The sequence below is a fragment of the Perognathus longimembris genome, chromosome 3 (genome assembly GCF_023159225.1).
Source record: "Perognathus longimembris pacificus isolate PPM17 chromosome 3, ASM2315922v1, whole genome shotgun sequence".
NCBI lineage: Eukaryota > Metazoa > Chordata > Mammalia > Rodentia > Heteromyidae > Perognathus > Perognathus longimembris.
Genome location: NC_063163.1, coordinates 74,581,576 through 74,605,361, shown reverse-complemented (window position 1 = coordinate 74,605,361; position 23,786 = coordinate 74,581,576). Strand labels below are relative to the sequence as shown.

The window sequence follows — 23,786 nt, the reverse complement described above, 5'->3', positions numbered from 1 at the left end:
GAGGGTCTAGGCTTATCCGCCTCTTCCATGTGGTCGTCTCTCGCTCTCTCGCATCCCCTGGCCAGTAAGGATTAATCATGGGAGCAGAGACCCCAGGTAGCCTCGGTCAGCGTGTGGTCGCAGGACCCCCCATGTCCTTCAACCAAGGAAGACACGGAAGCGTGGGAGTCCTGGAGAAGGCCTCAGGGGCATTCTGGTTTATTCAAGGGAGGGGCTAAGAATTTATCCCCCCAAAGGTGGGCACAGGAGAGGGGCTACTGGATTTTCACGATTGGCTAAAAGGAGGACTGTCCATCTGGTGATGTCATGGAACTTCCTCTATGGGCGGAGACCACAGCCCCCCGAAGGACCGGGTTTCTGGGGTCCCCGCCATTACACACGTGGCTGAGCGGAGAGGTGGGGGTTGCTTTGCTTCTCTTCTGGTTGAAGCCGGAAGGTGGTGGGGGGGACGGGCTAAGTGGCCTATCCCCTCTTAAAGGTGCAGCTGTCCCCAACAATTATCCTCTGACATACTGAAGTAAGACTTTGCTACTCATTCAAATAGTGTTCATGAAAAATTTCCTATACATATTTTTACTACTGTGATGTGGTCTGCCATGGGACAGGATTCTACCTCAATTATATAGCAGGGCCAAAATCAACCTCAGGGCCTGAACACTGTCTCTGGTTTCTTTTTGCTCAGGATAAGAGTCTATCCATAGAAACTTATATAATGATAATATGGTTCTCAGAGGATTCTACCTATACTCTGAGCTAATAGTGTTTTCCTTCAAAAAAGGTCAGTGGGATCAATACTCACCTAGGGTGAGTGCAGGTTGAGGGCTGTTCACATATCAGACATCATCTGATACTAAAAGTGTCATGGGCAACTTTGGCTGAAATGGACATTGTGGGAGAATAACTTCTCTGACCGGTGGAAAACTTAGCCTCAGCACAGAAGTTCTGATGCCTTATTAGCAAACTAATAGGCCTATGGGAAAAAAATCTCCATTAAGGGTCTTCTGTGTTTGATGGCCAAATGAAGCTACTTTTGTCATAAGACTTCCCCTGTACAGAGCCTCCCTGGGGAGACTTGCTTGCCCAGCTGCTTTAGCAAAAGCTTTTCACAGTAACTAGGGAAGTCTCTTCACAGTAAATAGAGAAGTCATGGTCAACGATAATTAGTCTTGAGGAAATAGTAGCTAGGTGGCAGAGTCCTGCCTTGACTGGTTCAATCCTTTGTTTTGATATCAACAATCTTTGTAGTAGCTCAGCCCTTTGTAGTAGCCATCCTTTGTAGTAGGGAAAACTTTTGTAGCCTCCTCCTCCCTTTCAGTAGCCGCAACTTTTGTATTGATATAGATATCATGCTGTATTAATTTTTACCCTTGAAGTTGTGAATTGCTTTCTAACTCTATATAAACCCTGGGCCTCCTGAAATAAAGTGTGCATTGGCCCACTCGCCTCTGCATCCCTCATGTCCTGATTATGGTTGCAGTTAACTGGGTCCAACAGGACATTAAATTGAAATTCTGAGAAATCCAGAACTGAACATGTTTTCATAGGGCGATCAGGTAGCAGTGTTTGTCAGATGAGAAGACAGGTTTACCTCTTATGTCATTGAAGGAGAGTCTGGATTCAAGATTCTTCATAGAAATAAAGTGAGGCTGCTGGAGTTGCTGTTGCTCTTTGTGATTCACATTCCTCAATTCACAGAGAAATATGATGCAGAAGGAGGCTCTACATAGATCCATGAGCTGGAATATCTACCTGTGCCTCACAATATGAATTGCTATTACATGACATTTAAAAAAAACTTTTTTCTGAGTTAAATGATGTTAGGGATTCATCAGAATGTTCTGATTCAATATAAAATCAAAAGTTAAAAAACATTCAGAAAATAAAATATATTACTACACATAATTAGTTATTTTTCTTCTTATAAAATATACGTGAAAGATACTTTCAGTCCAGTAAATGGAAACAGAGGTTTCTTTTCTTTTGCTTGTTCAGTAAGCAAGTTTTTAGCAGCACTGTGAGGACCATGAAGCACAATGTCTGCCCTGATTGCAACACCACAGGTGAGGGAGGAAAGGGATGAGAATTGTAAGAAGTTACACCATGTTGATGCCATGATCTGCTCTCTGAAGGTGGTGGGAAAGGAGAGACTTGATTTAGGAACCTCTCCAATGTAAGGTCTCCCATGTCACGAACCCTAAACTTGGTGGGGGAGAGCCCATATTCCCTTAGTTTGGTAAAAAGGACAAAATGAGGTGGGAGCAGGCAGGAAGAATGCTGGACTTGGTGTGATCAATAACTTCCTTCAAATCTCTCAGTAACTCAATGATGCCTTTAAATAAGATGAGCAAAATTCTCTTCTTTTTTCTGATACACAGTAAGATTTAGAGTGGAATTTATGGCAATCATCTTCCTCATGTTGCTCCATATTTTATTTACTATTAGCTTAATTGTGGGACTTTCCATCCTATTTTGAGAGACTGAAGCCTGCTTCTTTCTATCCATCAGACCCTTAGAAAGGTTTTTTTTGAGGATTCATTCCAGCTGGACCTGTGTGGGGCTTCTGGTCTCAGACCATGTGTCTTCTTAGTGGATTCTCTCAGAGCTGAGTAAACACATGGGCAAGAACAGACTGGCACAGCTCTTTAACTTAGTATAGAGGACAATATCATGTTTGGTTTCTCAAAATCCTCCATAATTTATCAACAAATTAGTTTTTAGCTCTGTGTTATCCATTTTCGTACCTGTGAGTATATATTTATTTATTATATTCATGTAGTTGTAAGAAATGATTTCAATTCAACATAGCAGTTTATTAGTATAATGCAACTTGATCACCACTTTTATCCTTCCCCATTGCTCAACCCCACCCATGGGCTCAGCCCCACCCATGGATTCTATTTTCATATAGACACAGTGAATAGTATTTACGTATAAATTGATTTAATTTAGTATAAAAATGATAAACACGGGGATTAGAGTTACATAAGTAAGGTAATATGTACATTTCTTCTTGAACACTGTTAACATAATTTTGTCTTACTTACCCCTCACCAGTCCCCTGCCCCCAGGTTGCATAGATCATTTCCAACATATTGTCTAGTGACCATCATTGTTGCACAAATTCATCCCTTGTCCTGCTATTTCTGTGATTCCTTTCCCTTTCACAGATCAGATAAGCTGATATACAAGACAAAGGGTACAGATAACTCAGAAACAAAAATAGCAATATCTGCATATAGGATATAACAAGAACCTCTTGTTTCCAATGCTTGAAGTTCATTTGGATACACTTCATTATATATGATCCTATGGACTTAGTGATTGGGCTATTGTGATCCCATACTAAGAATATCATTGACAGATTCTAGTCATTTTAAATGAGGGAAAGCCATGCAATCTGTATTATTTTGGGACTGGCTTGGGCTTGATTTGATCAATACTATTCTTTCCAGGTTTTTTTTCCATTTCCTTATGAATGGGGGTGCAATGAATACTACGACTGCATTTGCCCATCCTTCCTTTCTACATTCAATCAAAAGAAAGAAGATGATTAATGCCAAATGAAAATCAGAGGCAGACTTGTGTTCTGAGTAGGCTCCCTTTGCCATGCTCCAAGGACTCCTTCACTACACACTTACCTCACTATTTATTTTGGGAAGGTGATGCACAGAGCTGTTAAAGTTACAAAAGTCAGGGAATGAATGCACTTCTTTTTGAACAGTGTTCAACACTCCCTCATTTTCTCCAAGTTTTGTACCTCCTGTGACAGTCCCCAAAAGTTAACTAACTGGGAAGGAGGGTCAGAGCAGACCCACCCCCAGGAAACTGAAAGAAAATCAAACCAGCCAAGCTTCAGGAAAACAGACCATAGACCATCACAAGGAAAACAGAGACTGGAAAGAGCCTACCAAAACAAGGAAGACTCCTTTTTTCTTCATTTGTTTGTTTGTTCTTGTTGTTTTTATTCTCTTTTTAAAATTTTGTTTTTCTGTATTTTTTCTTTTTCTTTCATGTATTTTTCTTTAAAATTACTTCCATTTGATTAATACCTTTGCTGTTTTCTTTTCTTCTTTATTGTCAAAGTGGAGTACAGAGAGGTTACAGTTTCCCATGTAAGGCAAGCACATTACTTCTTCAACGTGTTATCTCCTCCCTTACTTTCCCCCATCTCCCCTCTCCCCAGTTCCCTCCCTGATCATGGGTTGTGTGGTTGGTTTACACTAGTTGGTTTTGTAGTATCGCTTTTTCAATAGTTTGTCTTTTTATCCTTTTTTTCTTGGGGGGGGCAGATTTCCATTCTTTTTTTTTTAACAATTTCAATTTTTGAGTAATGACATATTATCTTTTTATCCTTTGTCTCTCGTTTTTTGGTATTCCTTTTCCTTGTCCTAGTTCCAATACACAAAATCATACCAAGTGAAGTGACCCAGACCCAAAAAAAACATAAGCCCTATGGTTTCCCTCATAGGGAATAAGTAGTACATATCTAGGATAGACATACCAGAAGAGCACAACAGCTCAATATGCCCATATGAATGCATAGTAATGCTAAGTGAAATGAACTCCATGTTATGGAAATAAGTGGTATGTCACTGTGGTAGTTAATTTCAACATACCTAGTGAAACTTTTGTTCTCTTGTATTCCCTTCCTGTGGTTTTACACCTTTGCTGTTTTTTGTTTTTTGTTTTTTTCTCAAATTTTTATTATCAAACTGACGTACAGAGAGGTTACAGTATCATACGTTGGGCATTGGATACATTTCTTGTACTGTTTGTTTTTTGTTGACCCTCTGTCATATATCATTTTAATCTCATTCTTTCCTCCTATTCCACTCTTTTCCACCTTTCCATTTCACTGAAACCAAATCAAAATCATCATGCCCCATTCCTTTTACACCATTCTCTTCACCACCCCTAACTTTACTTCCAGTACCTTCAGACTCCATTAACCCCTGGTTACTTTTAGGCTAGATAGAGGGTATCCTTGTTCAATCTGAATGAGTCAAAGGGGTTCATAGAGCAACCCCATCAGTCCAAAAAGAGCCAAATGTAAGAACAAACTTGTTCATGGTTATAACTGTATATAATTAGCTACTGAATACAGGGCTCAGGATTGGTTTTTATATTAAAATTGTATTCTGTGGAAACATCAAATCTGCTTTTATATACAAAAAAGAGAGGGAAGTTATCTATATATGATTGTGAACCTGTAGGGTTTATACAACAGGGCTTGGTAAGGTCTGCTTTGAGTCTTAAATGGTACTCACAGGTGCTTGTAGATTGGCATTCCCAATGCAAATGGACAGAAGAAACATAAGAAAGATAGCCAGCTAGGGAATCTCATCTCCCACTCAAAATAAGCAGGAATCAAAGCAGTCAATAAAAGACCTAGAGGAGAATCGTCAAAATGCTCTACAAATTCTGCTGATAAAAATGACAAATAGAAAGTTTGAGTCTCTTCAGACAAGTATTCTAGAGCATGAGGAGGCAAGCCAAAGATAAACACAGGACGCAGTGAAGCCTACCATAAATTAATAGAGGTATTCATGGTTTCCACAAATAGAAAGATAAATGAACTCCAACAGAAGAAAAAGAGTCCTATGAAAACATAACTACTCAGCCAAAAGATTTGAGAGGCAGCACTCAGAACCAAGTTGAGGAAGTAAAAAAGTCCGTACAGGACCTAAGAGAAAATTATAGTAAAGACATGAAAGGCATCAAAAAAGACCAGTCAGGGGCTGGGGATATAGCCTAGTGGCAAGAGTGTCTGCCTCGGATACACGAGGCCCTAGGTTCGATTCCCCAGCACCACATATACAGAAAACGGCCAGAAGTGGCGCTGTGGCTCAAGTGGCAGAGTGCTAGCCTTGAGCGGGAAGAAGCCAGGGACAATGCTCAGGCCCTGAGTCCAAGGCCCAGGACTGGCCAAAAAAAAAAAAAGACCAGTCAGAAGGAAGGGAGATAAGAAACCAAGTAGCTAGCCTACAGAGCCGACTGGATGATGCAAAGGATCAAATCTCAGGAACTGAAGATTCCCTAGACTTTATGGAGAAAGGACAAAAAACAAAAAAACAATCTGATAAGCAAAACAGATAGCTTCAGGAGCTCCAAGATACAATTAGGAAGCCGAATTTAAGGCTAGTAGGTGTTGCAGAAAACCTAGAGAAAGAAGTTAATGGAATAGGCAAATTGTTTAACAGAATACTAGCAGAGGAACTTCTCAAGTATCCAGAAGAATAGGTATATCCAGATAAAAGAAGCATTTAGAATCCCAAACAGACCAGACCAGAATAGGACATCCCATCGACACATTGTAATCCCAAAAGGATCAATAGAGACCAAGGAAAAAATCCTTAAAGCTGTCCCAGAGAAGAAAACAATCACATATAAAGGAAAACAATCAGAATTACTCCAGATTTTTAAGCAGGGACCATGAAAGCAAGGAGAGACTGGAATGAGGTATACCATACCCTAAAGAAAAATAACTACCAACCAAGAACACTGTACCCAGCTAAACTCTCATTCATAGCCAAAGGACAAATAAAACTCTTCCACAATAAAGAAAAACTGGAACAATATATCTCCACCAAACCAGCATTACAGAAAATCCTCAAGGATGTCCTAAATATGGAAAATAATCAAGATCACAATACAGACAAAGAAATGAACCCTAAGTAGAAAACAAGGTTTTTAGAGCAAAAATTGGGAAGACACAGCCCTAAAAAAGATAACTATAGTGAAAGGAACAAACAATCACCTCTCAATTCTAACTCTCAATATTAATAGACTTAACCCTGCAATTAAACAACATAGACTTTTAAGTTGAATCAAAAATCAAGATCCATCTTTCTGCTGCATCCAAGAGACACATTTACCCAGCAAAAGCAAATATTTTCTAAAAGTGAAAGTCTGGAATGAAATCTACTAAGCAAGTGGCCCCCATAAGCAGGCTGCAGCTGCAATCCTAGTATCAGGAAATTGACTTCAAATTAAAAATGTTAAGAAGGGACAAAGAAGGTTACTACATACTAATAAAGGGATCTCTCCTACAGGAGGATATAACCATCCTAAATAGCTACATACCAAATACAGGAGCACCCAACTTCATCAAACAAAAACTACTGACTCTAAAAACACTCATAGACACAAACACAATGATAGTTGGAGACTTTGACACTCCATTGTCACCGCTGGACAGATCAACATGCCAAAAACTGAGCAAAGAAACCTCAGAACTAAGTAACTGCATAGACCAACTAGACTTAACTGACATCTACAGAATATTCCATCCAGCAACACCAAAATACACATTCTTTTCAGCAGCACATGGAACATTCTCCAAAATAGATCACATCTTAGGGCACAAAGAAAATCTGTACAAATTCAGAAGTATTGAAATCATTCCCTGCATTCTCTCAGACCACAATGGAATAAAATTAGAGTTCAATTCAAACAGCCACCATAGAAAATCCTACAATTCATGGAGACTGAAGAACACATTGCTGAACCACCAGTGGGTCATTGAAGAAATTAAAACAGAAATTCAAATGTTATGGAATTAAACCAAGATGAGCACAACAAGTTCCAGTTCATTTGGCACACAGCAAAGGCAGTCAGTACTCAGAGGAAAGATTATAACTGAGTGCCTACATAAACAAACTGGAGAAATACCAATTCAACAACATAAGGAAGCACCTTAAGCTCCTTGAAAGAGAATAAGCAAAACCCCAAGCCAACAGACAGAAGCAAATAATTAAAACTAAATCAGAATTAAACAACTTAGAGTAAAAAAAAAAAAAAAAGAATCAACAAAACTAAGAGTAGGTTCTTTGAAAAAATTAACAAGATAGACAGACCCCTAGTAAATCTGGCCAAACAATGAAGACAGCACACCCAAATAAAGAAGATCAGAGATGAAACAGGAAACATCACCACAGAAAAAAAACAAGATTCAAAATACCATAAGGGAATATTTTGCAAATCCTTATGCTAATAAATTTGAGAATGAGGAAGAAGTGGATGAATTCCTAGCAAAAATTGATATGCCCAAACTTAATCATGAGATTTAAGTCTACTAAATAGATCCATATCCAGCAATGAAATAGAAACTTTAATAAGAGAACTCCCATCCAAAAAGAGCCCAGGTCCAGATGGCTTCACAACAGAATTCTACAAGGCCTTCAAAACAGAAATCACACCAACATTTCTCAACTCTTCAATGAAATTGAAAGTGAAACTTTGCCACCAAATACATTCTATGATGCCAGTATAACCCTTATCCCCAAACCAGACAGGGACTCATCAAGGAAAGAGAACTATTGACCGATTTCCTTGCTGAATATTGATGCAAAAATTCTCAACAAAATTCTGGCCAATTGACTTCAATAAGTCATCAAAATCATGATCAATTATGATCAAACTGGATTCATTCCGGGTATGCAAAGCTGATTCAATATATGCAATTCAATCAACGTAATCCACCACATCAACTAGAGCAAGGTCAAGAATCTCATGATTATTTCCCTAGATGCAGAAAAAGAGTTTGATAAAACCCAGAACCCATTTATGATAAAAGCTTTGAATAAACTAGGATTCCTGAGAACATTCCTGAATATAATTAAGGCTGTCTACAACAAACCCAGAGCAAGCTTTATTCTTTTCTTTTCTTTTCTTTTTTTTTGGCCAGTCCTGGGCTTGAACTCAGGGCCTGAGCACTGTCCCTGGCTTCTTTTTGCTCAAGGCCAGCACTCTGCCACTTGAGCCACAGCGCCACTTCTGGCCATTTTCTGTATATGTGGTGCTGGGGAATAGAACCCAGGGCCTCATGTATACGAGGCAAGCACTCTTGCCACTAGGCCATATCCCCAGCCCGCGAGCTTTATTCTTAATGGTGAAAAGTTAAAGCCACTTCCTCTAAAATTAGGAGTAAGACAAGGTTTTCTGCTTTCTCCTCTCCTCTTCAACATAGTACTAGAATTCCTAGTCAGAGCCATAAGGCAAGAGGAAGACATAAAGGGGATCCAAAGAGGAAGACATAAAGGGGATCCAAATAGGAAAAGATGAAGTTAAACTCTCTCTTTGCAGATGACATGATCTTGTATCTAAAGAACCCAATAGATTCTACTCCCAAGTTATGGAGCTGATCCAAAACTTAGGCAAAGTAGAAGGATATAAAATAAATCCTCAAAAACAATGGCTTTTATAAATGCCAACAATCTGAAGAACAAGGTTGAAATCAGGAAAGCAATTTGTTTTGCAATAGCCTCGAAAATATAAAATACTTAGGAATAACATTAACAATAGAAGTGAAAGACCTCTATGATGAGAACTTTAAAAACATGAAAAAGTAAGTTAAGGCAGGACTAAGGAAATGGAAAAACCTCCCATGATCCTGTATTGGGAGGATTAATATTGTCAAAATAGCAATATTGCCAAAGGCTTTGTACAAATTCAACGAAATACCCATCAACATCCCCACATTATTCTTTAAGGAAATAGAGGAAGCAATCCAGAAATTCATATGGATCAATAAAAGATTCTGAATAGCAAAAACAATCCTAAGTAGAAAGAACATTGCTGGAGGAATTACAATACCAAACTTCAAGCTGTATTACAAAGCTATAGTTTAAAACAGCTTGGTATTGACACAACAACAGGCCTGAGGACCAATGGAACTGAAGACCCAGAAATGAACCCGCAGAACTATGGCTACTTAATCTTTGATAAGGGAGCTAAAAAATTAGGATGGAAGAAAGACAGCCTCTTCAACGAATGGTGCTCGCAAAACTGGGTCAGCCCCTATAAGAAACTAAAACTAGATCCCGATTTGTCACCCTGCATCAAAATCAATTCCAAGTGGATCAAAGATCTGGAAGTAAAATCATATACTTTGTACACACTGCAAGAAGGAATAGGAATAGGCCCAGAAATGCTACAAACCAAGAAAGGTTGGACAAATGGGAATGTATCAAACTGCAGAGCTTCTGCTGGACAAAGGACATAGATTGCAAGATAAACAGAAAGCCCACAGATAGAGAGATCTTTTCCAGCCATCCAGTGGACAAAGGCCTCATATCTAAAATATACACAGAACTCAAAAAGTTAAATACCTCCAAAACAAAAATTCAAAGAACCAACAGCCCCCTCAACAAGTAGACTAAAGAACTAAAAAGAGACTTCTTTGAAGAGGAAATGAGAATGGCCAAGATACACATGCAGAAGTGCTCTACATCACTGGCCATAAATGAAATGCAAATCAAAACAACATTGAGATTCCACCCCCAAGAAGAATGTCCATTATCAGGAAAACTAACAACAACAAATGCTGGAGGGGATGTGGCCAAAAGGGAACTCTACTACATTGTTAGTAGGAATGTAAACTTGTTCAACCACTCTGGAAAGCTGTATGGAGATTCCTCAGAAGATTAAACATAGAGCTCCCCTACTACCCAGCAGCCCCACTCTTTGGCATTTACCCAAAAGATTACAAGCAACAACACACTAAAGCCACCAGCACAACAATGTTCACTGCAGCACAATTTGTCATTGCTAAAATATGGAACCAACTCAGATGCCCCTCAGTAGATGAATGGATCAGGAAAATGTGGTACATATACACAATGGAATTTTATGCCTCTATCTGAAAGAATGACATTGCCCCGTTCGTAAGGAAATGGAAGGACTTAAAAAAATTATACTAAATGAAGTGAGCCAGACCCAAAGAAACATGGAGTCTATTGTTTCCCCCATAGGGAATAATTAATACATGTTTAAGTTAGTCACAGCCGAAGATCACAATAGCCCAAATAGCTATGCCCTTATGAACACATAAGAAGATGCTAAGTGAAATGAACTCCATGCTATGGAAATGAGTGTTATGTCACTGTTGTAATTATTTCCAATATGGCATGTGAAACAGTGCCCTTTTTTGTTGTTGTTCCTCTTGTATCCCCTTTCTGTTGTTGTGGCCCCACTATCACTGTATCTCATCTGAATACCCTGGATACTGTATATGCTTGTATTAGAACTAGGGAAGGGAAAGGGAATATCAAAATGGGGAGACAATGGATCAAAAGACAAACGACTCTAAAAGCAATACTTACAAAACTATTTGGTGTAAACCAACTGAACAACTCATGGGGGCAAGGGAAAGGGGGAAGGGGTGGGGGAATGAGGGAGGAGGTAACAAGTTGAACAAGAAATGTAACCACTGCCTTATGTATGAAACTGTAACCCCTCTGTACATCACTTTTACAATAAATAAATAATTATTCAGAAAGAAAGGAAAAAAATCAATAGCTTTTCTATATGCAAACAACCAGAAGAGCGAGGCTGAAATCAGGAAGCCATTCCTTTTGCAATAGCCTCAAAAAAACATAAAATACCTAGGGATAACCTTACCCAAAGATATGAAAGACCTCTATGATGAGAACTTTAAAAACCTGAAAAAGAAAATAAGGCAGAACCAGGAAATGAAAAAACTTACCATGATCCTGGATTGGAAGGATTAACATTGTCAAAATGGCAATATTTGCCAAAGGCTTTCTACAAATTCAATGCAATACCCATCAACATCCCAGCCCCATTCTTTAATGAAATACAGGCAGCAATCCAGAAATTCATACGGAACAACAAAAGACCCCGAATAGCAAAAATAATCCTAAGTAGAAAAAATTGTGCTGGAGGAATTTCAATACCAAACTTCAAGCTGTATTATAAAGCTATGGTTATAAATACAGCTTGGTATTGACACAAGTACAGGCCTGAAGACCAATGGAACAGAACTCAAGACCCAGAAATGAACCCGCAGAACTATGGCTACTTAATCTTTGATAAGGGAGTTAAAAAATTAGGATGGCGGGCTGGGGATATAGCCTAGTGGCAAGAGTGCCTGCCTCGGATACACGAGGCCCTAGGTTCGATTCCCCAGCACCACATATACAGAAAACGGCCAGAAGCGGCGCTGTGGCTCAAGTGGCGGAGTGCTAGCCTTGAGCGGGAAGAAGCCAGGGACAGTGCTCAGGCCCGGAGTCCAAGGCCCAGGACTGGCCAAAAAAAAAAAAAATTAGGATGGAAGAAAGACAGCCTCTTAAACAAAGGGTGCTGGAAAAACTGGTTCAACACCTGTTACAAATTAAAACTAGATCCTTATATATCACCCTGCACCAAAATCAATTCCAAATGGATCAAAGACCTGGAAGTAAAATCATATACCTTGAAAACACTTCAAGAAGGAATAGGAGAAACTCTTGGGCTACTCAGCACAGGATGAAACTTCCTTAATAAAGGCCCCGAATTATTCCCTCATAGGGAATAATTAGTACAGGTTTAGGCTAGTAATAGCAGAAGATCACAATAGCTTAATAGCTATGCCCCTATGAACACATAAGATGATTCTAAGTGAAAGAACTCTACGTTTTGGAAATGAGTGTTATATGGATGAGAAATTCACCAAGGAATTTAATTCTTGTAGAGGAAAGGGCAAAATAATATACCAAATTTTGTTGGGTCAAGAGTTTACCTTAGTGAAAAGAAAAAAAGCTTGATACTGGTGGCTCATGCTTATAATCCAGTCTACTCAAGAGGCTGAGATCTGAGGATCAAGGTTCTCAGCCAGCTGGGCAAGAAAGTCTGTTAGATTCTTAATTTCAATAAACAATAAAAAAGCCAAAAGTGGCTATGTGGCTCATGTGTTAGAGCGCCAGCCTTTGTCAAGAAAGCCTAAGCCTTGATGTCAAGCTGACTTCTAGCAGGCAAGATTAAAATTAGAAAGAAAGAAGAAGAACAGGAAGCTGGTCATGGTCAGATATAATCAAGCATCACATTTGGAAGAGAATTTACAAAGAATAAATGAAAACCAACTGAAGAGAGCAGAAAAAGCTGCTACTATGCGATTATATGTCTTCTAAATTCAAGAGATTCTGATACTACTAGATGAAATAAAAGTTGACTTATTTTGCTACAAGAATTAACATTTTCCTTATAACACATGAAGAAGTTGAATATTGTATGGATGAAGTCTAACTATTAAAATATCCCAAAAATATCCTAAAAAATGATGTGAAATTATATGACATTTATGTAGATTTTACAAGGAGCTGTATTGACAAGGGGAATTTAGATCACAGTAACTGGTAATATCTGTCTGGCCATAGATGATAAAGTTATCATTCATGTACTAACTCTTGTAAGACATTGATATATTCAAAATATTGCCATGCAAAATGGCAGAATGCCTTTTATCATAGTGTAAACCAAGACAATTCTATAATTCTGATTGAGATGTGACAAATATAGGCTGACAAAAGAAGAGAAAGAGGACTTTTTGGAAAGGATAGTATTTGAAAAGGAAAAATAAAAGTAGCTGGAAACATATACAGTAATTGATATAATCGATGCTGAGAACCTTTCCAAGTGGACAAGTATTACAGAAATAATATTAGAAGAAACAGTCCAAAGATATATGTGCTGAAATTTGGAAATGGTAAAATGAGAAAAGTAAACTGAACAAGCAGATGAAATGAGAAGAGAGCACATAAAGTCTTCGAAGGTAAAAGTGACAGGACTCCTCACAGATTAAATCAGGGAAACCAAAGAAAATGTCACAGAAAATGCAGGTTTTGAAGGGCCTGGTTAGAGCATGAAGCCACTTTCACACACCAAGGAAAATGAGTAAGAATAGTTTATAACTTGAAAGTCTTTCCCAAGATGAAAGGAAAGTAAGGTTGGAAAAATGGGATGGATTTGCCTCAAAACCTCTTAACTACTGTAAAGAGTATGTACATAAATCATAGCACAGTATTTTTTCTCCTAGAAGGTAATCTATTCCTGAATCCTTGCAGGAAATTTCTGTCTGGCCTCAACAAGATGATGTAGCACTTAGGGGCAAAGATGCAGCCCAACAGGCCCGCACTGGAAACCAAGATGGATGGAGAAGACATCCATGGCCACCATAAACTTCCCCTGGCTACTGTGGTAGACAAGCAGGAAGCTGAGCCAGACACTGCAAAACATCAGCATGCTGAAGGTCAGGAACTTGGCGTCATTGAAGGTGTCAGGCAGGTTCCTGGCCAGGAAAGCCACAGTGAAGCTGACCGGGGCCAGGGTGCCAAGGTATCCCAGGACACAGTAGAAGGCGGTGAGGGAGCCCTTGTTGCACAGGATGATGATGTGGCTATGTTCAGAGTGTGCATCTGTGTCCACAAAGGGAGGAGAGGTTCCCAGCCAGAGGACACAGAGAGTCGCCTGGATGAGGGTGCAGATGGGGATGATGAGGTCAGGTGCCCAAGACACCAGCAACTGCCTCATCCTTCTCCCTGGAGCAGTGACTGTGAAGGCCAGAACCACAGTGATGGTCTTGGCCACGACAGTGGAGACAGCCATAGTGAAAACCACTGGGAATGTGGTCTTCTGGAGGATGCAGGTGGCTGTGTGGGGACAGCCAAGGAAGAGCAAGGAGCAGAGGAAGAAGCAGGTGAGGAAGATGAGCAGGATGTAGCTGAGGGCCCTGTTATTGGCCTTGACAATGGGGGTGTTTTGGTGCTTGACAAAAACCCCAAGAACAGCACCTGTGAGTACAGAGAAGCAGAGAGCTGTGCAGGCCAGAGCCATCCCCAAGGGGTCTTTATAAGCCAGGAAGCTCTCAGCTTTCAGAAGGCAGTGGTTTCTCTCAGTGTTAGGGTACTGATGATCTGGACACATCACACACTGCTCCATGTCTGGTCAGGAGGGGAATCACTATTAGTCTTTCTCAGTATTCGTCTATGTCAACATCCCACATTGAGCTGTTCTTTTGTTTTCTACACCAAAGAAAAAAACTTGCTTAATCTCACAGTTCCACAGGAAAACTTTTCATGTTTCGAATGTCATTTATCAGGTAATTTATGAGAGATATAATTACATCACAAAATACACCTCCCTGTGTTCTATTCTATGACATTCAGCCCCCAAACCATATACTTTCTGAGAAAAAATCGATCACATATTATGGAGGACATAACTAAGTTAAGTTGTAGGATCATCATGGAGATGATTGATAACTCTGGTCTCTCCTCTTGTCCTGCCACCTTGCCTATCTCTCTGAGTATTTATTCCTTGCTGTCCTAAGTCATAGGCTTCATCCATGCCCTTATATTTTGTCTGTCCTAAGCACCTATGAAATTACAGAGAACAGACAGTAAAAGCATGCTTTAGAATGTTCTGCTCTGCACAGCCACCCGGATTTAAGGCACCCCAGCCTCTCTGAGCACTGGTGCTTCACCAAGAACAATGTCAGGCAGTAAGTAATAGTCGTGATGGATTTGAGTTCTCATCATGGTCTAAATGAAGCTAAGGAAATAAAATTTTGGTCATTAATTATAAGTTGTGTTTACTTCCACAATAAAATTTAAGTGTAGTGTGGTGAGTTTTTCTTTATTCAATAAAGCTTATAAGAAAATTGAAAACTTACTCACATGTTTAATAACCATTTGGTGAATTCTCCTTCTTTATTCCTTTCTTTCCCTCTCTTCTTTCTTACTTTGTTCTTTTCTCTTTCTTCTTTCTTTTTCTTCTTTCTTTCTTTCTTCCTTTCTCTCTTTCTTTCTTTCTTACTTTCCCTGCCTTCCTTACTTTTCACCTTTCTTTCCATTTTTGTCCCAGTCTTGGAACTTATACTCAGTGCCTAGGTGCTGTCTCAGCCTTTATACACAAACTTAACTTAGTATTTTACCACTTGAGTCACAACTCCACTTCTGGATTTATAAGATGATTAACTGGAGATAATAATATCGTAGAGTTTCTTTGCTGGGCTGGCTTGGAATCCTGAACCTCAGATCTCAGTCTCCTGAGTAGGTAGGATAGTACACATTGGCCACATATGTGTGGCTTTGTTGAATTGCTTCAAGGACCCATGTGATCAACTATAAGCATTAAACTCTCTTTTGAGGGACAATGGTTTGTCTTTGTAGTATTTTTTCAGATTATTTTCTATTATACTGGACTGGTTGGGATACATTATAGAGAGATGGGGCATTCCTACCTCAGTCAGAGACTCACCAGTCCATTAGAAATCTTGTTCTCTGAGCAAGGGGTGCAATCAAAGCAACAGGATGCCTTTTCCTCCTGAGGAGATTTCCTGAATGCAGGACCACAGCTTTCAGTGCACACAGACTGAGGGGTCTAAGGAAAACCACTTGTCTTGTTAACTGATTAGTCTTACTGACTGTCAAAAGTTCCTGTAATATATGTATAATCAAATCATTATGAACCATTTTTCTATATATCTTAACTCAAATCAATGTATTGGATGCTACTAGAGCTTGGCTATTACTTGAATCTTGGAGTCCAATGGATTAAACTCTTATTCCTAAGGCCTGGGCACTGCTGAGAATGTGGAGGGCCTTTCCGCAGTAAGTACATTTTTGTTTTGCTTTTGTGACATTTGAGGTTGAACTGAGAACCTGAGTGCTGTACCTGAATATTTTTTCTTTGTTAAAGCTAGTTGTATATGAATTTACTTCTGCTACAATACCAGCCTTGGTGAATAATTGGAGAAAGAATTCCATGGAATTTTCTGCCCTGGCTGCCTTTATACAGTAATCCTCAAATCTCAGCATGTGGAGTAGCTGGGATTACAAACATGAGCCAGCGGTGCCTGACTGCTGTACATACATTTAATATATATCAATAGAAATCACTATAGACATAAGGACAACAGGCCAAATGACCATGCAATGAACTATTTTGAGTACATGAATATTTGGAACTTATAAATTGACACTCTAAGGTAATCTGAAATCATGAGAGAAAATAAACAGCGTATATGTCTTTTGTATTTTTGAAACATAACAAAAGGCCAGTTTAGAAACCTTGTCAAGTAAATGGGCTTCTTTATTAACCACTAATCATTTCTGAAGAAAATATCCTTACTTCAAAAATTGAAGTATGCATATTCTTGGATCATCAATGAGGATAACGAATACAAATTTCTGGATGAGAATGCAGCTTATTTCTGTGCACTCACCTCTGTAAATCCTGTGTGCCACTCTCAACAGCTATGGACAATTGTTGACCATGTGGTTCACAGGGAGAAAACTTTCCTACTTTCACTTTACTTTCAAAAACTTTGGGAAAATTCTGAATATTCACAATATCATACTCAGTTTCTAATTTCATTTTCTCATCCAAAATCACTAAGTCTCCAGCTGGGTTCTCAAAGTGGGGTTGTTTCAGAAAGGGCTGCAGCTGGAAGGAAATGCCACATCTTGGTGCTGTTGATGCAAATAAAGGCAGAAAAAAAGACAGTCCTCTCATTGTTTATTCTCCCCAGTAAACAATTCAAACCTGACACAGGTCTCAATTGCGGGAGGCATTGCTGGCATAATATTTCTAACTCCCTCTGTACAGAAATCAAAAGTTCATGTTCAAGAGAAAATATCCAGGGATAGCCATTGATATAACCAAGGATCAAAGAAATCTCAACTGTCCAGCAAAAAGTAGCCTGTGACTACTCATTGTAATTGCATTCAGACAGTCTATGAAATAGGTTAAGCAATAAAATGTAAGTTCTGTATATTTAGCATGATTGAGATACACAGAACTTAGACACCTGAATGTGAGATCATTCTGGAGTTAAGATTTAAAGGAGTCAAACTCAACATCTGACTACATGACATCAAAGGCTCATCTGTGAAGATTGTGACAATTATTTCTGTATCTCAAAGGATTAAATGAACAGAAAGCAAGTGTCATCTTTCCCAGAAAAGAGTTTTCTTAGAAAATTACTACACAGATGTAGCAGCATCTCATCCACAGTTAAAGAAATAGCAGTTTCTCTTTGACTTTTTAAAATATATTCTGAACATACGAGATCTTTTTATGTGCTTGTGAGACAGTTGAACTATCAGCCTGGGTGCTGTCTTTAGTGTTTTTCAATGAAGGCTAAAAGTTTAACACCTAAGGGACGATCCACTGCCGATGATTTTCTGTTTGTTTCTTTTTCCTTTGTGGTCACTTGGAAATAAGAGACCAATAAGGATTAATTCCTGCACAGGCTGACATTGAACCTTAATCCTCATATCCCAGCCCCTGTGTAGCTAAGAGGAAGATGACAGCCATCAGATTTTGGCTAAGCAATTCAATTTTATGTTGTATGCTTTTACTTTGATTTTCAGTTAGTTTATGGTGTGTGCTAGCCAATAGACTCTCTATTACCTGTGAAGAGGAAAAGGACAATTCTTGATATTCCTTGGGCTGATCTTCCATGTGATGAAGGAACATCTGTTGAAGAGGCTGAGCTACAGCATACATGGCGTTGTAGATGTTGTGACTCTCTTCAGACATGTCCATGTCAAAAAAGTGTGCAGGTAGCCATTCAAAGGAGGCATTGTGTGGACAGTTCTTCCAAGTCACACAGTCAGACTTGGACAAGGAGCAATTTTAAGCCATGACCCACAGCCTAGCAAGGTAATAGTCTCCTGGGTATTTCCAAGGGTACGTTGTTTTGATAAAATTTGTGAATTCAGGAATGTCTCCATGGTGATGTACAAAAATGAGAGGGGAGTGGAATTGGTCTAATATGAGATGTCTCCTTTTGAAGCTCGGTATGCTAAGAGAGGTCATGAGCCAAACTTTTCCTACAATGAAAGATTTGTCTAAAACATAGGCATTCCAAACAAAACTTCAAGAAAAAAGTTGTTGCCATAGATGACAATCACATTTGTTGATGAGTTTGTCATTTCTTGGTGGAGTAGTAAATAACCTGATTTAATTAATAACGATTTGACTAAGAGCACCATTTCAAAACCTATACAGATTCCTTTTGTGTCCATCTCTTTTCTCAGCTCTGAGAGCATCCACAATCCATTCTCCTCTGCTGAGATGACCAGGCCCACCCAGGTCCAGCTGAAGTGAAGCATCAAGGAGACCATGCCCTGGGCTAGAAATGTGTCTTTTGAGGCCATCTGATAGATGTAAGGAAACTTGCCATAGTCACTGAGGACATGAGCAAATGGCCCAAAGTCCAGCTAAAGGAATAGAAAAGCAGAAGCAATATGAGGAAGATACTGTCATAACTACTGACCCAGTGCTGACATATGTTAGGAAACAGTGAGACCTGGCGAGAATGAAGGATTGCTTTCTCTTGTAAGTAGAAGCTAGTTACAGGTTACAGGTTACAGGTTACAGGTAGCTCATGCCTATAATCCTAACTATTCAGGAGAATGAGATCTGAGGATCATGACTGAAAGTAGCTGGGCTAGGAAATCAACCATGAAATTCTTGTTCTAAATTTAGTATTCAGAGGGCTGGGAATATGGCCTAGTGGCAAGAGTGCTTGCCTTGTATATATGAAGCCCTGGGTTTGATTCCTCAGCACCACATATACACAAAAAGGCAAGAAGTGGTGCTGTGGCTCAAGTGGCAGATTGCTAGCCTTGAGCAAAAAAGAAGCCAGGGACAGTGCTCAGGCCCTAAGTTCAAGCCCCAGGACTGGCCAAAAAAGAAAATTTAGTATTCAGAAAGCTGGAATTGGCCCTGTGGCTCAAAGGGGCAGAGCAATAGCCTTGAGCACAAAATCTCAGGAACAGCACCCAGGCCTTCAGCACCAGGCTTAGGAATTCCACTAAAAGAATACAAGCACACATGAGAATATATACATGCATGCATGCTTTATGCACATACACAGAGATAAACATTACAAGATGGTATACAGTACTCAGGGGAGAAATACACAGCTTTAACTCCTCTGAACAACTTATCCACTGATGAAAAATGGAATTTGCATAAGTAATCTGACAAATAATATCTCTGTTGGTCACAGGAACTGTCATCCTGTATTTGGGTGTGTTGTACTTCTTTTTGTGTTGGTTTACCAAGTGTTTCCTAGCATAATAGTCAGTTTTGCATATTCTTCACAACTTTAACAAACTCCATCCCACAGATTAGAGACCCATAAGCACAGCTCTACCATCACAGCACAGGCCCATCAGCACAAGAGGGAGAATAAGTTTTTGTTTGTTTTGATTAAGATTTCAAAGTTATAGAATGGAGTTTCATCAAGCTGTTTGTGAGTACAGTTTACCTTGACCCATGTCATCCCTTCCATCCTTTTGCTCCATCTCCCCTAACTGCACTCATGACCTGAAGATACCTTATTTCCATTTCCCATAGTAACATGGAATATTTCAACTTCATTTATCTACCCAGGTCTCTCCATTCCTCTGGTACTATGTCTTGACCTCACTTTTCCCACCCACACCATTCATGTTCCATTGTTCTGGTATGCATTTGGTTAAACTGTTCATTTTCCAAAGAACTTACACCACTTTTTCTTCCCCTATATACATCTTACTTTATTTCACAGGTTTGGGAATCTATGCTTAGGACTCTCTATGCATTTACACAAATTCTCTCTCTCTTCCTCTTTCTCTCACACACACAACTGCTTTTTGTACTGGACTCTGGGCATGAACTGAGGGCTTAGGCTGTCTTTCTTGGATTCTAGTTTTTCAAAGCTGGTGCTCTAAAAGTTAGCCAAAATTCCATTTCTGGCTTTTTCATAGGTCATTGCAGATAAGAGAATCACAGATTCTGCTGGCTGGACTGGCTTTCATGACCCTCGAATCTGTCTTCTGATTAGTTAGCCTTTCAAACCTGAGCTACTGGCACTGGACAGTTAACTAAATTGTTCAAGGCCCACCCATTTTACTGTGATGAACCTAGCACCATTTATGCTGATCTATACTCATCATTTCCTGATAGGATTTTATTGCTTTGGCTCACAGGTTCAAGCATTCCATCATCTGCTCCAACCTTCACCAAATCAGGAGAATGTGAAGAAACTAGCAATTACAGAGGCCTTACCCATTGAGGACATACATTGTGAGGGTTTCTTAAATACCTTGTATTCCTCTCAGCCTCTCCAGACATATGAGATTAGTATCAAAGTGATGTCAATTCAAATCTTCCCAACCCTTCTTCTCTCACCTGTGGAAATTTGTAGAGATCCAGCAGTGTCCCTATATTGGCAGATATTGTATCTGAATCTCCTGTCAGTGCTACTACCCACTTGCTCTTCGAAATACAGTTGTAGTTGGGTGTCCTGTAATTCCCATAAAGATAGATGAAAGGAAAGAGCAATGTTGAGAGATAGTTGTTTGTAATAGAACAGACACTAAATCCCAAAGTGGTGTTTGGCAAAAGATGGGGGTTCTTGTTGATCTGCTCAACAGCAAAAGCCAAGGCCAGAACCAACTGGTACTTCTTGAAATTAAAGCTGCATAGGAATTTGGAGAAGAAAGAATGAGAAAAAAACACAGAAACCTCCCCACAATTTTCTTTAACTCCAAAACAAATACTTCATGAATAGAGGGCTGGTTTAGGTGTACAATAAACAGGCTGAGGTTTTGTCTCTTTGTTTCCCCAAAGCAGCTTCCTTCTCCTCTCTAATGAGTAGATTCACATCCAGAAGGCAGAGGATTACGCAAAGTGAGAAGCATTCTCAGAATCATCAATGTATTTGGTGCTTCAAGGGTGGTCTGTTCACTTACCACTGGTTTATGATTGAGGGTAACAGAGGAGGAACAAATTTCAACCACCTTAGCTTGCTTCTATAAAAGAAAATTCAATCCCAAACTCAAGTACAGTGACATCTGAGGCAAACCTGTCATCTTATCTGACATCGATGGCTATCTGAGTTGACCTGACATTTGTGAGATCATGTCCAGTTCTGCCTTTCTTAGGTTGTCTCTCAATGTGCATTGTAACCAAGGCTTCACTGGTATCTGTGGCATCTGATGACTCTTGTTATGTGAAGAGCCTCAGTCTGCACTCACCTGAGCTGCTATGTGATAACACTGAGTGACTTCCACAAGTGCATTATTAAGTAAATTTAGACAGAATGTTTTGGAAGTGACAAGTTTCCTCAGTTATTTTCCACTCACTGCATCTTATCCTGATCCTTGAAGTTAAATGTAGCTTATGTGGATGATATTCTGCTTGAGGTGGAGTTTAATCTTTTCCTCAACCTACTGCCAAACTCAACATACTGGCTCAAATGTCTAAAGGAACTTCTTTATCAAAAGAATATTACTGACAATCTTGAACAAGTGCAAGAGGAAAATTATTACTACAATATTTATGAGGATATTGAGACCAGACAAGTATCATAAGATCCCAAATTTGGGATATCTGATAGTAGCTAAGAAACAAGTGTCAGCCAAACACACAGGATTCAAAGTACTTATATGAGTGCATGGAGAATAGGTTTTGGTGAAATCAGAAGTTTCAAATTGGTTAATAACAGTGTAGCAATGTTCACAAAGAAATATACTCATTACCTTACTAATGTAACTGTAACCCTTTTGTACATCACCTTCACAGTGAAATAATATTTTTTAACAAAGGAAGAAAGACTAGCAGATTAGCATGCAGGAATAAGAAACAGAGAGTGATAGTTATCTCCCATGAATCTAGCATGTAATTCCTAACCTTTGAACATATGAAATTGGTGGGTTTAGTGCACTTAGAAAGGCATGGCAGTCACCAGTATTTCCAATGTCTTCTCACACTCAACTAGAAGTTTATTACACTTCCAGAATTGTTACTAAACTTGATAAAAATACATTGCCTGCTGTAAATATCCCAGAGAAAAGATATAAATCCTGAAGACTTCCGGGAAGATGGCAGAGGAGCAGCAGAGCCCTAGCTGAGCTCCCTCCAACATCGCAGTTTTACCACTCCAGAGAAACTTTTACTCCTAGAAAGACAGCCCCAGTAAGTTATACCAGTACAAGGATTCTGGCCAGGAAGGAAAAATCGACTTTGCTGGCCTGAGAACACAGATTTGAGCTCTGGGCAGCATCCCGCCACCATGCCAGTGCCAGTGCTGGCACAGCGCCCCACACTCTGCACACCTAAAGCACACAATGGCGACCAGGGAGAAATCCTCCAGATGGCGGTAGACAGATGCGGATCGCAGGCTGAGCATGGACGGACTAAAATCGCAAAGAAAGCTTGAGTACCCCACAAAAGACATTCTCACTCCCACCCACAGAGCAGCTTCTGGGAGGTAGCCCTTCCCCCACCCCCAGAGCAAAGTGCCATCTTTGACACTGGCAAAGGGTCAGACCATACTGGATCTAAAGCAGGCCTGGGGAAAGCGAGGACAAAGGGGCCATCTTTGAAAAGGGCAAGAGGGACTGACCAGATAGAGCCAGCTCCACCCAAGAGAACAACCCCTACCCAGGCGGGAGGCTTGTCCCGGGCTGAGGCTCACATGCCCAGGTGAACTCAACCAGAGGTACCCTGCCCTGCCCACCAGAATTTCTAAATTAAAACCGAAAGCAGCGAGCAGCTACTGGCGGCATGGAACAACCAGACGGGAGAACAAACAGTTCCTGAGACACACAAATGGCCCCATCACAGAGGAAGTCCAATTCCCAGCCCAAAATGGAGCTGAATTCCATAGCCAGCTCTGCCCAGGAGGCTGCCCCACCCAGGAGGGTGGAACCTCCCCCAGACAAGCCACTCTCAGCCAGGTAAACCAGGCCAGAGGCGCCCCACCCTGATGAGTCCCCAGCCTACTCAGAGCCAGGCATTAAAGTCAGCAGCCCCACAGCAGACAGGAGGAGCCACGATTCCCAAGATTGTTCATGTGCCCCATCTACAGAGGACACCCAAGGCCTACCTGCAAGCTGTGTGAACCACACAGCCCCAGGATTTCACTAACAGGGGAAGAGGGTCAGAGCAGATCCACCCTCTGCAAACTGAAAGCAAGTCAAACCAGCCAAGCAGCAAAATAGACTGCA

General features: G+C 40.0%; 1 pseudogene; it reads right to left on the bottom strand.

The window, feature by feature from the left end:
- Positions 1 to 13,787: 13,787 nt before the first annotated feature.
- On the bottom strand, positions 13,788 to 21,925 carry LOC125347700 (annotated as a pseudogene).
- Positions 21,926 to 23,786: the final 1,861 nt, after the last annotated feature.